Source organism: Miscanthus floridulus, chromosome 11 (genome assembly GCF_019320115.1).
Source record: "Miscanthus floridulus cultivar M001 chromosome 11, ASM1932011v1, whole genome shotgun sequence".
In the NCBI taxonomy this organism is placed as follows: domain Eukaryota; kingdom Viridiplantae; phylum Streptophyta; class Magnoliopsida; order Poales; family Poaceae; genus Miscanthus; species Miscanthus floridulus.
Genome location: NC_089590.1, coordinates 5567476 through 5585232, shown reverse-complemented (window position 1 = coordinate 5585232; position 17757 = coordinate 5567476). Strand labels below are relative to the sequence as shown.

The following is a 17757-nucleotide window of genomic DNA, read 5'->3' as shown; positions in this document are numbered from 1 at the left end:
TGGATCCCGTCTGGCCTGCTCGATCTAGGTCAAAATGACCATGATAGCCAGGTAACTTTGGTATCATGTGACTATGTAGCCACACACGCTAATCAATTGAGAGAGTCATAGATTACTTGGTGTCTCTAGCAGGAGCCTCCACCGGCCGAGGAGCCAGAGGGTTCGGATAGAAGGAAGGCTAGATCCAAGCGAGGCATGTCAAAGATTCCTGTTGGTAGGAATGCACACTGGCACATTACTGAGTTCGATGAATTTGGGGATCCACTCTCACCGCCTATAGCTTTGACCAAATACAAGACTATCCTCGGGTTACTTGTTAGGGACTTCATCCTGATTAGGTACAGGAAGTGGATTGGGAAAGATGATGGCCCATGGAGGGTTTCCGAAAGTGAGAAGGGTTATATATGGGATATCAAGATCTCAGGGCATTTCACTTTCCCAATGGAGTATGATAGGGAGTTAGTCAAGAAAAAAGCAAAAGAAATCATGGGGACATGCTTCAAGAATTTCAAGGGGACATTGTACAAGAATTTTGTCCTCCAAAATAAAGAGCCGGATTTCGATGGTGGATAGTTTAGCAAGTAGAAGGACTTCTGGCAAGATTTCAAGGAATATAGGTTATCCGAGGAGTACTTAGAACTGAGCAGGAAGAATAAGGAGAACTCACAGAAAGCGACGAATCCTCATCATCTCGGCTCTCGTGGCTATGCCAAAAAGATGCCAGAATTTGAAGCAGAACTTCAAAAGATGGATCGCCTTGCTGAGGAAGGCGTTCAGGTTGAGACCACCGATTGGGAGCCCAGATCGGTAATATACTGTATGGGGAGGAATGTACGCCATGCAGAGGATGGGAGCTTTAGCTCCACAAATCAACCCATGAACGAACTCATCTAAAGGATCTCCTAGGTAACTAAGGAGGTGAGGCAAGGGACTCACACTTCTAATAGGGAGAAAGACGTGCTCACCCAAGCACTAGAAACTAAGGAGCACCCTGGTCGCACTAGAGGAATCGGTGTTGTTCCTTGGAAACTAGCATTCCCCCAAGAATCTAACACTTACCGGAGCCGCTCGAGGGGTAGAGCGGATCAGGAGGCAAAGTATTTGAGGCGACTAAAAGCAATGGAAGAAAGAATGGACGCACGGATTGAGGCGACTGTTGAAGCATGAGTCCAACAAATTTTGTTGTCCAAGGGGTCAGGAGTACCACAAAACCCTACTCCTACTGCCTTTAGCCCATAGTTTAGGGGTCACAGAAGCTACAGATCGACCCCGCTCGACGAAGAAGATGCGAATGTGCCTCATCCGGTGGATGGCATCACTGAACCCATCAATGTCAAGTTGTACATCCGTCAGGAATGGACAAAGGACAAGGTGGCGCTCGGCCAGACCTGGCCTGCGGGAGATGGGACCATTAATGGCCGCCCAATTCCATAGGGGTACACTCGTGTCACCATTGACAGAATACTTGATAAGAAGTATAACAAGATCCACATTGAGTACCATGTAGCGAAAGACAGGTCGAAACTTGGTCATAACAAGGGCTCTCAGGTGGCCTGGCGTAAGCGCTTCATGAAGCTTGACAACCAATTGTCGATTTTGAGTCTTCGTCCACCCACGATGATCACTCACCATCTCCCAACAGAGATCACTCCCCTCCTCATCCCTTGCCATCACCCCCGAGAAGATAGAGGTCTCCTTCTATTCCTCCTCGTTCGACTCCATCTTCATCAGACCCGAGAAAAGAGACTCCTCCATCTTCACCAGCCCCGGGAAAACAAAATTCTCGTCGTCATCCTCCTCCTCCTCCACCACCTCAGCCCAAAACAAGATTAAGGACATCCTCATAGTCACAGAAAAGGTCCTTGGATTTGGTCTCTAATGCTCCCAAAGTGGACCAACAAAAAAGAAAAAGGCCATTCAGTGGCAGTGTTACAAACTTGATGGAAGGAAAATTTATAGCACACATCTCGAAGGAAGATTGTATTAGTTTCTTCAATCTATGTGCCTCACTACCTCCGTTTTTATTGAAGTTCGAATTCGAAAGGCAAACACAGAATCAGTACGCTACAACAAGAGCCGATGAAATACACAATGAAGATTTAAGGAAGATACAGAAGTTCGTCGAAGACAACCCCGAATTAACCATGGAAGAGGCCACGACCATCTATTATGATGTACAAGGGATGGCAACACCGTCAATGAAGTATGAAAGGGGCAATCTTTTGGTTCCCGATGATGAGTATAAAAATTTGACAACATATATGCGCCAGTTGCATGAATATTACATGGCTCAAACAACAGAGACAGATGACTTTGGTTTTGAGGTTATTATCCGTTCGCCACATGTTTTTAATTATCCTGAAGAAGAAAAATTCGATGTCAAGTGGGAGTGCTTGTTCCAGCTATACCAGAAACGCTCTCTCGATACACAAATGTTGACGCTGTGGACTATGTAAGTACCCTACACGCACAATATTATAATTAACTATTCTCTCGGGACACAAATTGTTAACTTTTGAGCACTTCCCATGATTTTATGTAGGTGTATAGCAAAATTTTACATTCTAAAAAGCAAATGGGATAATATAGGCTTCTTGGACCCCTTACGAGTCAATGAGAAGACATGTCTAGGCCTCCATGGATGTGACATGGAAGACCTGAGACAGAGATTGATTGCTGTTTTTGATTAATTCAAGATGAAGAATAAAACCCATATACTTCTAGCCTACAACTGTGAGTATGTGTTCTCGGTTTTTAATTTTATGCTTCTTTTTTCGTTAAGATTATTCGATAATTAGGATTCTATGATTACAGCCACTATTTCGTCTTCATTTGTATTAATCTTGCCAAAAATCGGATCGAGGTGTGGGACTCAAAGAAAAACCATTTCATCATCTGGATGCACTGGTGGCAGTGCTGAATTAGTAAGCGATCCTAATAACATATTATTTTCTAATCACGCATACTGCTTTCTAACGTTTCTCATTTTAATGTTGCTCGGTGTTCGAAGAAGACATATCGGTGGGACGCAGGTCCCATTCAAGGTTGTTGAAATGGAGGGTAAGTACCTAAAACAGCCGGCGAGAAACAATGAATGCGGGTTTTATGTAATGTGGGCAATGCTTCGCTACATCGGCGGGAAATTAGAAGAAGCCGATAAGTTAGTGTGTATAATCCCAATTTCATTTATGTATGTTAATCATTCAACAAAATGATTTACTGATTTCTCTTTGGATATCATCTTTTTTGAATGACAGCGCAAGAAATATAACGACGAAAGGCTGTTAGACATGGAGATCGTCGTGCTACAATCGGAGCTGGCAAAATTCATCTTAGCCGAGGTATTGGAAAAAGGTGGAGTCTTTTCCATTGCACAATCCGTGAAGTTCAAGGACGAATATGGCCCAGAGCGGCTCGCCAGATTATTGTAACAAGTCCGAGAAGCATGCTTTATCTTATCGAATAATTTCTTTTTTATTTTGAGGGATCGAGATCTTGATAAGAACATTTGAACTGTAACCGTAACATTTGTAATGTTTGATATTGGTGGACCTGTCGTCTACGTAGCGTATATAAAGCGAAACCCGATTCCACAAAAAAATATAAATTAAAATAAATTATAAAACAATAAAATGCGAACGGGCCATCACTGCCGGTTAGCAACAAACCGGCAGTGTTGTCATAACCATCACTGCCGGTTAGCAACAAACCGACAGTGTTGCCTTGCTCAACACTGCCGGCTTGAGCCATGAACCAATAGTGATGGTTACGACAACACTGCCGGTTTGAGCCATGAATCGACGGTGTAGGCTTGCTCAACACTGTTGGCTTGAGCCAAGAACCGACACTCTTGAAGCAACTTTCACTGTCGGTTGGGACTACAAACCGGCAGTGTTATTTAACTGGACAGTGCCGGGTGGACCTAGGAACCGACAATGTTGCCTGTAGATCAGTGTCGGTTTTTAAGAACCGACAGTGATGTCAACCCCCCATCACTGCCGGTATGCCACTGTCGGTTCAAAATCCGGCAGTGAAAGGGGTTTTTGAACCAACAGTGATGTCCAGATCTAGGGTAGTGTCTTGATAGTACGGCCATCTATCCTAAATGTTATCACACTCTCTATAGTGTCTTGATCACCGAAACAAAACCCCTATTTATACATTTACCTTAATCTCCATAGGGTTTTGTTTTTCTATTTCTTCTTTTCCAAGTTGAGCACTTGATCATCATCACATGTGGCCATCTTCATCATTTCATGTGATCATCACCATCACTTGAGTGCCACCATGCTCCACACTTGGATGTACCAACCTGTCTCATACAACCCTTAGATAGCAAGGTTAGTACATAGGTTTCACTAATTAACCAAAACCAAACTAGGGCTTTCAATGTCGTGGAAGGGAGGCATCGGCCGCACGAGCGGCGGGGAGGACGCGACCGTGTGACTTGGAGAGGGCAGCAGTGCACCGCGCCTGGCAGGGCCGACAGCCGAGCGCCACGGCTCGGAGGCGGTCGCACACCATGCTTGGCAAGGCCAGCGGCCGCGCACTGTGCCTCGGAGGGCCGGCGGCCGTGTGCTCGAAGGCGGTAGGCGATTGGATAAAAGCGATAGGAAGAGGAACGAGTGGATAGGAATAAGTGGATGAGCAGTTTTTTTAGAAACGAAGGAGTGTCGTGGACCAGTAACGGAGGAGTATTCGGGCGGACGCCCGATTCAAAGCATTACAGTTAATTCAATTCATGTACACAGTTACTACAGCACATGCATGGAAGCTGGTCAGTCCATCCAACGTGTAGCTACCTCATGTAAATGTAACCTGCACACTACAAAACACAATTTATAATACTTAATTGAAGGGATTGGAGAGGGTATTTCAACCTAATAATTCATATCCTTTAGTCTAGCAATCGTCACACATAGACCTTTTAATATAAGAATTATTTCCTTAATTTACATGTGTCGCTTTAAGTTGAAAATTATCTAACATTAATCTCAATCATTCATCTCTAACATGCCAGGTTTTGTTGGAAATAACTTGCATTGTATGGATTTGGAAATCTCGGATTTCATGGGAAGATTTTCCTGAGATCAACTTTTGTACTAGGCATACAACATTTTTTTTGGAACACGCCCGTCGACGCGTATTTCTTCGTTCAGAGGAGAACTAGGCATACAATTTTTACAAACCATATTCGTCTCTACCAAGGCGGGTCGTTATTGTGACAAATAACTTGTATGGATTCGGAAGCAACTTTTGCTACGTTATTATTTTTTTTAATTGATTGAAAGCAGGTCAAACCGAAGCCGCGTCAGACACATGGAATAAAATCTTGCCATAACTCTTTGTGCCGACAATGTGTGTGCCTATCTTGGTCAAACATGTAATGATTGATGCCTCGCAAGGAGTGAGATAATGTCGCGGAAGGGAGGCATCGGCCGCACGAGCGGCAGGGAGGCCGCGGCCACGTGACTTGGAGAGGGCAGCAGTGCGCCGCGCCTAGCAGGGCCGGCAGCCGAGCGCCACGACTCGAAGGCGGCCGCGCACTGTGCTTGGCAAGGCCAGCCGTGTGCTCGAAGGTGGGAGGCGATAGGATAAAAGCGATAGGAAGAGGAATGAGTGGATAGGAATAAGTGGATGAGCAATTTTTTTAAGCAACAAAGGAGCGCCGTGGACCAGCAACTGGAGTATTCGGGCGGACGGACGTCCGATTCAAATCATTACAGTTAATTCAATTCATGTACACAGTTACTATAGCACAAGCATGGAAGCTGGTCAGTCCATCCAACGTGTAGCTACCTCATGTAAATGTAACCTGCACACTACAAAACACAATTTATAATATTTAATTGAAGGGATTGGAGAGGGTATTTCAACCTAATAATTCATATCCTTTAGTCTAGCAATCGTCACACATAGACCTTTTAATATAAGAATTATTTCCTTAATTTACATGTGCCGCTTTAAGTTGAAAATTATCTAACATTAATCTCAATCATTCATCTCTAACATGCCAGGTTTTGTTGGAAATAACTTGCATTGTATGGATTTGGAAATCTCGGATTTCATGGGAAGATTTTCCTGAGCTCAACTTTTGTACTAGGCATACAACATTTTTTTTTTGGAACACGCCCGTCGACGCGTATTTCTTCGTTAAGAGGAGAACTAGGCATACAATTTTTACAAACCATATTCGTCTCTACCAAGGCGGGTCGCTATTGTGACAAATAACTTGTATGGATTCGGAAGCAACTTTTGCTACGTTATTATTATTTTTTAATTGATTGAAAGCAGGTCAAACCGAAGCCGCGTCAGACACATGGAATAAAATCTTGCCATAACTCTTTGGCCCTGTTCGGCTTACCCCATATTCGGCTTGTTCGGCTTCTTTTTTCAGCCAGAATAGTATTTTTCTCTCACAACAATTCAGCCGAAACAGTGTTTTTCAGTCAGTTTCAGCCAAGTTTCAGACCAGCGAACGGGGCCTTTGTGGCGAAAATGCGTGTGCCTATCTTGGTCAAACATGTAATGATTGATGGCTCGCAAGGAGTGAGATAATGGCAAACCACGCACAGAAATGGTAATCATATTTGACAAGAAAAGTCAAACTTTAAATTTTTTTATCAACATCTAGTTAAATAGTAGATTATAAAATTTAAATTAACAAATTTATGTTTAAGGTGTCTCTGTGGGGATATTGATATTTTATCAATTGATTATATATTACAAGAGAAATTAATGTTAAAAAATAAACTTTGTATGACTTTTTTTCTGGTTAGTACGATTACCATTTCTAGACGGGTGGAGTACTACTATAATAATAACTAATAAAATGATAAAATAAACTTTGTAGCGTGGAGTCTAATTTAGACATTTTATACAACAAAATATACTCCAACAGACATTCTATTGGGGATTCCAAAATACACAGCTATCCATCCCGCGCAATCTCGGTGGCCAAAGAAAGCTAGCGAGCGCCGCTTGCCATCTCGCTCTCCCGTGTGACTTCGCTTGCACGCGGCCTATTCCCGCGCTGTCCTGGCCATTCGCCGCCGCGAGTCACCGTCTCGCCAGTAGCCCTTTCCAGCACTCCACACGCCAGTACCCACGACACTGCCCCGTCCCTTCTATGGAGGTTCGCCGTCCGTGCCTGGCCCTTTCCAACATCTCAAAATCACGTTGTGGCACTACACACAAGCATGTCGTAGCGGGTAGTTCTGCTGCCCTGTACGTACTCCTTCCGCATCGTTCCTAGTGAGCCGGCCGGCCAACTCCCTTTTCCAGTCGGCTTGCATTCGACATGCATGCACGTGGGCGACCTCCACTCCAGTGCTAGCCAAGGCCGGCTGCAGCAGGCTACGGCCGTCAACAGGGCTACATAGCATGGCTGCTGCTGTAGTTTGGGTGAAATTGGCCAACGAGCCATGCTACCGCCGTGATGGTTGGTGTCTAGGCGGCCGGCCACCGAAGAAGCCAAGGCCCTGACGTTCCGGCGGTGGACTACGTACGACGCAATGGATCAGATAGGCTGTTGCAGTTTTCTATTTTTTGGGGGAGGTTTTCTATTTTAGATGATGGCTAATTAAATCATGGAATTTGTGATGTATTTTTAGATTTGTCTCTTGGAGTTGTCCTAACAGTCATTTGAGAGTACCACACAAAGCCCACCAGAGATAATTAATATTATCATTCATTAAATTCAAAGGCAATCATGAGAAAAATCGCTATAACCAGGCAAAAATTAACAAATATCTCAAGTCAACGCCACCTCTAGGCTGCAGGATACACATTTGTTAGTAGTCAAACCTATGCTGCAAAGCAAGGCCTTGTTTAGATCACCTCCAAATTCTAAGTTTTTTCACTCTCTCTCCATCACATTAATTTTTAGCCGCTTGTATAGAGTATTAAATATAGGTAAAAAAAATAACTAATTGCACAGTTTAGTTGGAAATCACGAGATGAATCTTTTGAGCTTAGTTGGTCCACGATTGGACAATATTTACCAAATAAGACGAAAGTGCTACTATTCATCGGGTTGAAATTTTTTGTAATCTAAACATGGCCCAACAAATATGTCCACATACACATGACACCTCCATGCGTTGACCGTTGAGGCCCTTAAATGCTTAAAATATACGGTATTATCACCACATTGTTAAGTATGTCTGACTAAATTAAATGAGTCTGTGCCAATTTTTCAACGTCTACGGCCTCAGCTCATCTTCTCTCCTATTCTCGCTCGCGTCCGTCCGCTGCGTACTATCGTCTCGTCTCCCAGCGTGTGTCAGTCGATCCAAGGAATAATGGCAAAACAAGGTGAGATCGATGGAACCCCCCACCCCCTCCTCTCCCAGTACATGCATGCATATACACATGTAGATAGTTTTGTGCTCTAGTCACTCGATGGATTATTATTCAGTTCAACCGAGTCTCGGATGGATACACATGCACACGTGTGATTTAATGCATGCACAATACAACATATCGGCCTACGACCATCTCCGGGACTATATCATTTACCCCTTCCATTCTAAATTACAAGATATTTTAGGTTTTTTTAGTTGTTTTTATCGTCATTCTGTTCTTCGGCACTACTTCAACAGTATTTTTCAGCGAACGAACAATGTTTTTCTCTCACAATAAATCAGTATAAGCCAAATTTCATCGAAACAAATCAGCATATTTAGACATGGTGTATATCTAATTAAGTTCATAGCAATAACTATATTTCTAAAAAAGTCAAAATGTCTTATCATTTGGAATGAATGGAGGGAAAATCAAAACATGTATGTACTAATTTAAATAGAAGCTCCCAATTTTTCAGGTCTAAAATCTCAACTTATATTTTTTTCTGTGACATATATATGCGACCCGTTTATTATTGGTACAGCTAATTCTTTTTCCTTCTTACTTTTTTCCTTATCCTTTGTCCTTCAATTCGTACCACGTGGGCAAGCTTCATCTCTCACGTCTCTTGCCCTTCTCTTTACTAACAAGTGTAAGAACACAAAGGACTCGTGTCCTCTAGTACCACGTCGCCACTCACTACCGCAAACAGGATCTTTGCCGTGTGTCCAAGGCACACGGCAAAACTCAAAAAATACTTGGCAAAGACTTTGCTGAGTATTACACTCGGCAAACAGCACTCGGCGAACACAGTAATGGCAAAAATTTATTTGTCGAGTGTTTTTTATCGGGCACTCGGCAAAGACGCTGCCGAGTGCTGAAACCAACGCTCGGCAAAAAAAAGTAACGTGACGGCGCGGAGACGGTCACGGCGTGTTTGTCGAGTGTCTAACGGCCTCGGCTCTCGGCAAACATGACATTGTTTGCCGAGTGCCCCAGCAATGACACTCGGCAAATAATCCATGTGTTGTCGAGTGTCCCGGCCCTGACACTCGGCAAATAATCCATGTTTGCCGAGTGTCACATCTCGGACACTCGGCAAAGACTGGCCATTCTAGACCCAGCTTTTGGTCTCTTAGCGAGTGTCCAGGTGCTGACACTCGGCATAGACACTCGGCAAAGAAGCCATTTTAGCCCCAGAATACACAGATTTTTGCCACATGTCCACTTTGCCGAGTGTATTTTCATGGCACTCGGCAAATAGCCCTTTTGTCGAGTGTAACACTCGGCAAAGCTGTCACATATAATTAGTTTATTTGGTTCGGTCATAGCCACGTACCACATTCAAATAAACACCACATCCATCACAGATAGTTCACAATAGGCATCACAGACAGTTCATATAGATATATCAACCACATCACAGATGCAAATGAACTTCACAAATGCAAATAAGCTTCAAAATCACAAGTACATAGTTCACCGTCGCTCTCCAGGCTCATCAGGAATGCAAATAAACTATGACCACGGTGACCACTGTGACCACTGTCGGTCATAAGGCTCATTCGATGCCGCAGATTGATTCTGCACAAAGGAGAAGAAATAAATCATTAACAGTGATTGAGAACAAAACATACAAGTATTAGAAATAAACTAGCAACTAAAAAAAGTAATTAATTCTGCGGAAACTAAAAGTAGCTAAGTTACAATGATTGAGAACCAAACAGTGATTACAAGGTTAACTACAAACTAGAAATAAACTAGAAATTAGAAACTATAAATATACGCACATCACAAAGGAGAAAAGATTGATTCTGCATAAACTAGAAACAGTGATTATAAGGTTGTGAAGTGACTCACAGTACCTGAAACAGTATTTGGAGCAGGTTGAGGAGGAGGGACTGGCATCGGTGACGAAGGCTGACTGATTGTAGTGTAAACACCCCTCATATATTCAAACAGCTGCAGCCGCTCTGCCTCCATCCTCTGCCACTCTGCCTCCATCCTCTGCCACTCTGCCACCATCTTCGCCTCTAGCTCCTCCCGACGCCTCGTTTCTTGTTTCAGCTGAGACTATAATATTTCATTCCAATGTTACAATGCAATGCAAAAGTATATAAAAATCAATGAACGATGAATAAAATAGAAATAACCTAGAGTGCGTTCATCTGGAACCGTGTAGAGTCCGACCGTGGGCGTATCGCCGGGCTGAAACTCGTGCTCCGTGCTCGAATCTGGGAGAGAGTGGGAGTACTGGCCGTGTCGATTGTGTCGTCGTCAATCCAGAACTGGCCATGCTTCTTGCCTCCTCTTGCCCTCATGACCACTTCTCTATCAAGGTCATGGGCGCTCGGATCGTACTCTGGGCCATGGACCGTCCTTGCCATCGATGTGTATCCATCGAGGCGGTTGTGGATGGACTCGTTGCTATACGCCAAGGGCGGGTCCTCCTGGTTGTAGACGACATCAGCCGTCGCCTTGCACTTGTGGGCCAAAGTATATGCCATGAAGTAGGAGCAAGGCTCGCCACCATGTGCCGCCGATTGAAAAAAAAAGCAATATGATTAGAAATTATGTAGAATTGAGCATTAGAATAAAAAATAAATACGCGTACCCATCTAGCCACATATTCTAAGAGGTTGAGGTTGCCTTGATGGTGTGGTGCACCCGGCATCAGCAAACGCTGCTCTCAGCAAGCATTGTGATTCTCCTCCCACACGGGGTCGCGCCACCTGTCCACCATCCGAGCCCAGCACTACAGATCATAGGCCCACCACCATGGAGGCACCTATGTCATCAAGTATATGACATATAAGAAGATTAAATTAAGCATAATTAATCTCAAAAAAAGTAAGTATTAATGTTCTATATTTACCTTCATGTATTATTCCGAGGTCAGCCTCATGGTTCTTGACGCACTTCTAGGGACCCTCTCTCTAAGAATTTTCACGTGGTATTGGATCACGGTCCTGGATACGTGCCTCGTAGTGCATGTCCTTGACGAGTTTCTTGGCGGCTTTGTCAGCCACAACATCCGTCTTGGCCTCAGTATCCCTCCTCGCATCTAAAGAAATCCTGCATATAGACATGATGTATCCGATCATTATTTCAAGAATGTCCAATCAATGTGATGTAGTGAGAGAGAGACTTACCTAAAGCTTGGCCTTGACACACTGCGCCTTGTCGGCGAATACCCTGCCATCCCGATCAGGGGCGTCGGGGACGACGGCATAGTGGCCCATGTGTAGGCCGGCTCGATAGTTCCACCGAACTACACTAGGCCAGGGAACTTTTCCTTGATCAAAAGACCAAGGATGTTGTTCACTTGGCGTGCGTGATCAAATGCTGCATCGGATTGAAGAAGCCAGGTGGAAAGATCTTCTCCAACTTACAGAGCAACACAGGTGCCATTGTTTCCATGTCTACAACCACAGTACGAGTTAACTCCTTAGCACAAAGCTAGCGGGAGAAATTGCTCAACTCCGCCAGCACTATCCAGACATGCTTAGGGACATAGCCTTGAACCATCATCGACAGTAACCGCTCAAGCCATATGTGGTAGTCATGACTCTTGAGCCCGTTGATTCGCAAAGTAGCTAAGTTCACTCCCCTCTTCATATTTGTTGCATACCCATCAGAAAACATTAACGTTTGGAACTATTCTAGTACTTCCCTCCTTTGGGCCCTCGTCAGAACGAAATCGGCCTTAGGCTTTCTCCATGACTTCCCGCCTCCGGGAGGCGCCATGTCTAGCTTTGGTCTATTGCATAACCTCGCTTGATCCACTCTAGCCTTAACATTATCCTTTGTCTTATCAGGAATGTCCATGATTGTACCAAAAATTGCCTCGGTGACATTCTTTTCAGTGTGCATTACATCAATATTATGTGGAAGTAGAAGGTCATCAAAATTGGGGAGGTTCCACAAGCACGACTTGTGAGTCTAGGCATGTTGCTCACCATATCCTAGAAAACGGTCTCACTGACCTCAAGAGCATCTAACTGAGCACGAACCGCGGCACCAATCATCATCTAGGGTGCAGGGCCTTCAACTACTACATCTTTCGTAAAGTTCTTGATGTCTCGTCTGAATGGATGGTCAAGAGGGAGGAATTGTCTATGTTTGTCGAACAAAGAATACTTGCCACCCTTCATCAACCAAATGAAGATCAGAGACGCCTTGCATACTGGGCATTAGAACTTCCCATGAACACACTAGCCGCAGAATATCCCATACGCCGGAAAGTCATGCAGAGAGTACTGGTACCAAACATGCATTTGGAAGTTTGTCTTTGTAGCTCGGTCGTATGTCCATACCCCTTCCTCCCAAGCACGGACCAAATCATCAATCAGAGGCTCCATGTACACACTCATATTATTCCCCGGGTGTTCAGGAATTATCAACGACAAGAATATATTGTATCATTGAAAGAGGACACCAGGGGGAGATTGAGAGGGATAACGAACATGGGCTAACAAGTGTATGAGGTAGCCACCATTCCATAAGGATTGAACCCATCTGTTGCCAGCGCAACACGTACATTACGAGCCTCTATAGCTTTCTCATGATGAATCATATCAAACCTTGTCCATGCTTCACCATCGGATGGATGCACTAGAAAGATAAATATTTGCCGTCATTGAGCAAACAACAGAAAGTATGTGCTTATGTAAGTCAAACAATCACACTTTGGCTAATTTAAAGGTTGGCTAACTAGCAAGTTTTTAACTGTCATTGTACATTTCCAGGCCTTGACAGAGCCGGACTATGGTAGTGATGCAAGCTCTCTGAACACTGTGGCGACAAAGGTGGTTATTTGACTAGTAGGCCCAACATATATAATTGCCATCAAGTGTGCATGTACATTATTTTGTGAAAAACATATATGCCCACATAAGCTTATAAGATCCAGTTGTTTCTGGATCTCCTCGTGTCTAACAAAATGCCATGGGGTTAGCCAAGCTAAGGCAAACTATTAAGACCATGCCAAGAAATCTGTCGTTAAGTTCAAATTTCTCGATTGTTGTTGACACACTGATTTAGACTTACCATCCAGTCTGTTTGGTCTTGTGAGTTGATCTGAACTTCTTGGATAGGTTCCTTGAGGGTGGGTCCTAAATGGTAGGAAACGGTGGCCTGGGAACAGCAGTTTTGCAGACGTATTAGTTGTTCTTGCTCGGAATACCATCACCAATCAGGTCAATGGGTAAGGCAGGCTATATATGCATTGGCATTGTCCATTGTTCACACCCCTATATAACTATGTATGTTAAAAGTATTTATGTTGAACGGAAATCGCAGTTTCATAGTGAACGGAGGGAGCTCTGGTCTGAAGATCAACAAGATCGAGAACAAGGTGTCGATGAGAATGGTTCAGAACTGCGACATCCAGCTGGAGGACGTGTTTGTCCCCGATGATGATCGCTTGCCCGGCGCCAATTCTTTTCAGGATCTTGTTGATGTAATAAATGGCCCTACTGTTTTTTTTTCTCACTAATACATCTTAACAGAAAAATCATGTTAACAATAGCTTGATAGTCCAGAATTGGTCAATGAATATCATTAATCTATCTATATATGTTGTTCTTGTGTGCAGTCGCTTTCTTTCAGTCGTGTCATGGCTGCCTGGGTCAGCATTGGGATTGCAGTAGGGGTGTATGATGCATGTCATAGGTAATTCACTCCATCAGCAGCTTCCATTGACAGTGGTTTCAGCTAGCATTCTTGCTGCGACTGTGTTGAACTACCCGGCCTATGTTTGATCAGGTACCTTGGAGAGAGGAAGCAGTTTGGTGTGCCACTGGCCACGTTCCAGCTGAACCAAGAGAAGCTCGTCAGGATGTTGGGCAACATCCAGGCCATGTGGCTTCTCGGCTGGCGCCTCTGCAAGCTGCATGGCTCTGGCAAGATGACCACAGGCCAGGCTAACCTGGGCAAGGTCAGTACTCAGTACGTTGGTGGCCTAGCTCTAAACTCGCTTTCTTTTCGCAGGCATGGATTACGAAGCTATCGGTTGATGTTGCATGCAGGCATGGATCACGAAGCAGGCAAGGGAGACGGAGGCGCGCTCGGCAGGGAGCTGCTTGGCGGCAACGGCATCGTCACCGATTTCCACGTGGGCAAGGCGTTCTGTGACATGGAGACTGTGTACACGTACGAGGGCAGCTACGATGTTAACGCGCTCATTGTCGCAAGGGAGATCACTGGCATCTCCAGCATCAGGCCCACTAGCAGCCCCGGGCCCTTTAAAAATATGTACATTTGTTGACAAAAATACATTTGTTTTGTTGTGGGAACAAGTGAGATGTAATAAACTTGATAAATTGTTTACAGTAGCGATAATAAGAATCATTTATTAATTCCCTCAAGTAGGTGAACCAGGAAACTATAGCTATGCTTGTATGCATGCATGTCTAAGATTATTTAGGTGATGTTTTAGTTCAGCGTCGTGTAGGCAATGGTAATTAATGCGATCTTGCCGATGCTAATTGCTAACGTCCGGACGGAGCGTCCGACCGCCTGTACCTACAGCTTCCCGTGCCGTTTCGCGCGTCTACGCGGGACCGTGCCACCCCGAACGTTATCAGCATCGATAAGAGGGGGAGAGGGATGGACGATGCCCAGCCGGCGTTGGGAGAAGACGACACACCGAGAAGAGGCACCATAAAGCGAGGGTGATGTAACACCCTGATCTAATTTTAAAACATTTAGATGTAACACTTGCAACATATGTTCAAGGCAGATGAAACACTTAAAACATGCATCTGAAACACTTACAAAAACATTTGCAAAAACACTTGAAAACCATTGTAAAACATACGCAACATCCAAATAAACACACTTGCAACATATGTGTGAAACATATACAACATCCAAATAAACACACTTGCAACATACGTCTGGAAAAACAGATGAAACATTGGGAACAGAAACTTACAACATACGTGTACAACCATTACAACATCCCGGTCTACTTTAGCAACATCCGCATTAAACACTTGCAACATATCTCTGAAACATCTGAAACACTTGAAACATACGCTTGCAGTACGTGTTTTTCACCCTTCTACCCTACGACACAGCGCAGAGCTGGGGATGGGCGGGCGGAGGGCAGCGCCGTCGCGGCCGCTTCTGGAGGCGAGTCGTGGGTGCGTGTGGGGACAGGCTGCCACCGAGCTTTGACCGCGCTGCGGGCTACCGCCGTCGCAGGCGGCCGGAGAGGGAGGCGGGGACATGCCGGCAATGGGCTCTGTCCGGGAGGAAGGGGCCGGTCGCAGGCGTAGGCGGCTGACGGCGAGCTCTAGTCGGGCGAGGGTGGCCGGGAAGAAGAGGCTAGCGGGGAGCTCTGGCCGGGCGAGGGGCTAGCGGCAGACGCGGCAGCTAGTGGAGGCGCCGCAGGAGAGGTGTGGGATGGAGGTGCCGTGCCGTAGGATGGAGGTACCTTGGGGATTTTTTTTAGAGCGTGTCCGGATGGGAGTCACTTGATTGACGCCCGTGGTGTATCATTATCGAATTAGAAACGCTACTTGTTTGGTTCGCTCCTACAGTGCTTTCCATTTGTATTGCAGCGTTTGGTTGGAACCACACAAAAATGAGTGATCAATAATAACAAAGACAATTTCTATTCTGTGATAGTACTGCACACACAGAGCACAAAAGCATCTCACACTTTATCTATGAAATAAAGCATCTAACACTTTATTATCTACACATCGCCAAAACTTTTCTAGCATAATAAAAAGAAATCAAAAAATTTCAGAACTTTGCATGTGCAAGAGAAAGGACTTCAGAAATTTGCACCCTTTTACGAATAAAAAACTCAATAGATGGTTCAAAATTTTGATAAACAGTGAACAAATTTATAACTAGTGTTTCTATGTTCATTAATTAGGGTACCAACTAAGTAAAATGATGTGGCATTGGAATGAAAAAAAAAAGAGAGATGGAAAAATAGATTCTTCCATAAGAAAATGTCTACATGAGAACCAATATATGAAAAGATGTAACGATAGATAATAGAGAGAGGACATGATTAGATACAAATTATTTTGAAGAAATTATCCATTGGAAAATATGGTTTCTATACATGATTTAAGAGGCATAGAAACTAGTAGCTGTGATTCTAGCACTGAGACTGTTCTAACCAGATCCTGATTCGGAGAACTAATCACGCCCTGAAGATGTCGGAAGCTTATTTTGGCTGACCTGCTCTCCAGGCATTATTCTCCAGTAAAAATCACTACTCAAACGAGAACATTACATACGTAACAAGCTTCATGATTAGCAAGAATTGCAACGTGAACGACAACTCAAAAGCTGGCCAAATAGGCTTTCTCATAGACTCGTGTAACATCAACCCAACAGATTTCTTCAAGTGCTGTACGCTAAGCAAGTCCTGGAGCTAATCTCAGCTGTTTAAATACTGATCGGCCCGACGTTCAGAGCATGGCCAGCCAGATGACAGATTCATCTAACCTATTCTATAATCCATCGGGATTTCCAATAATCAGAGCAGAATTCTTACTATTTCCTAAGATCGACCTGTGGTCCTCTTGGCCAAAAAAATATAAAACATTTATTCCCACCAGGTTCGTAGGGGATTGTGGAAAGAATAAATCACTCCATAGTAACCATGTTCCGATGGAAAAACATCTCTCAATGGATTCACTTCTCCGCAGGAGGTTGAGGTGGTGGTGGAGCTGCATGGGACTTGCACGCGGTGCAGTCTGCTGGTGGTGGAGCAGGTGTGTTGTCTGGACCTCATTGTTCGGTGTTTACCATCTTCAGTATGAATATCAAGGATGGCATCCAATATCAGTATCTCCCAGTCAGCGGGCTGCAGAAATGAATACCAAGTTCATCTGCAAGAAACAAAAAAGCGATAAGATACATATTAAGTTGCGAATAAAAACTAACCGCCACTCAATTTGCTCATACCAGTGGCCTAATACAAAAATCTCTTTAGTTAGGTGGCTTGTGCTTCTGTATCTACATGATGTCCAAAAAAATGCCGCGAAAAAAATAAGCAATCATTTTATTCCAAGGAAACATATTCTAGTTGATGAACTGAAGCTCTCAGAGTATCTTTGAAGTGGAAAATCATAACTCAATAGGATCAGAAGTAGGCACAATGACTAGGATCACTCCACTGAGCAAATCACAGCACCATGATAGCCTGTCTTAACCACAAGTCATACAATTTCAAAAATAAAGAATGAAATAGTGGAACACATTTAGGTCCAGACGTTTTCAGCTCTGGCATTCTGTACCCTTCTTGAGCAGAAAACATGGAAGCTTATTAATAAGTGTGGACGCAGAAAAAGGAAATACAAAGTATGAAGGTTGATGTGGACATTACAGTCGGTGTTCAAAAAGGCAACGTTCCGCGGCCGCCTAGGCACTAGGCGAAGG

General features: G+C 44.2%; 1 pseudogene; it reads left to right on the top strand.

The window, feature by feature from the left end:
• Window positions 1-12440: 12440 nt before the first annotated feature.
• Window positions 12441-14614, top strand: LOC136491574 (acyl-coenzyme A oxidase 4, peroxisomal-like; annotated as a pseudogene).
• Window positions 14615-17757: the final 3143 nt, after the last annotated feature.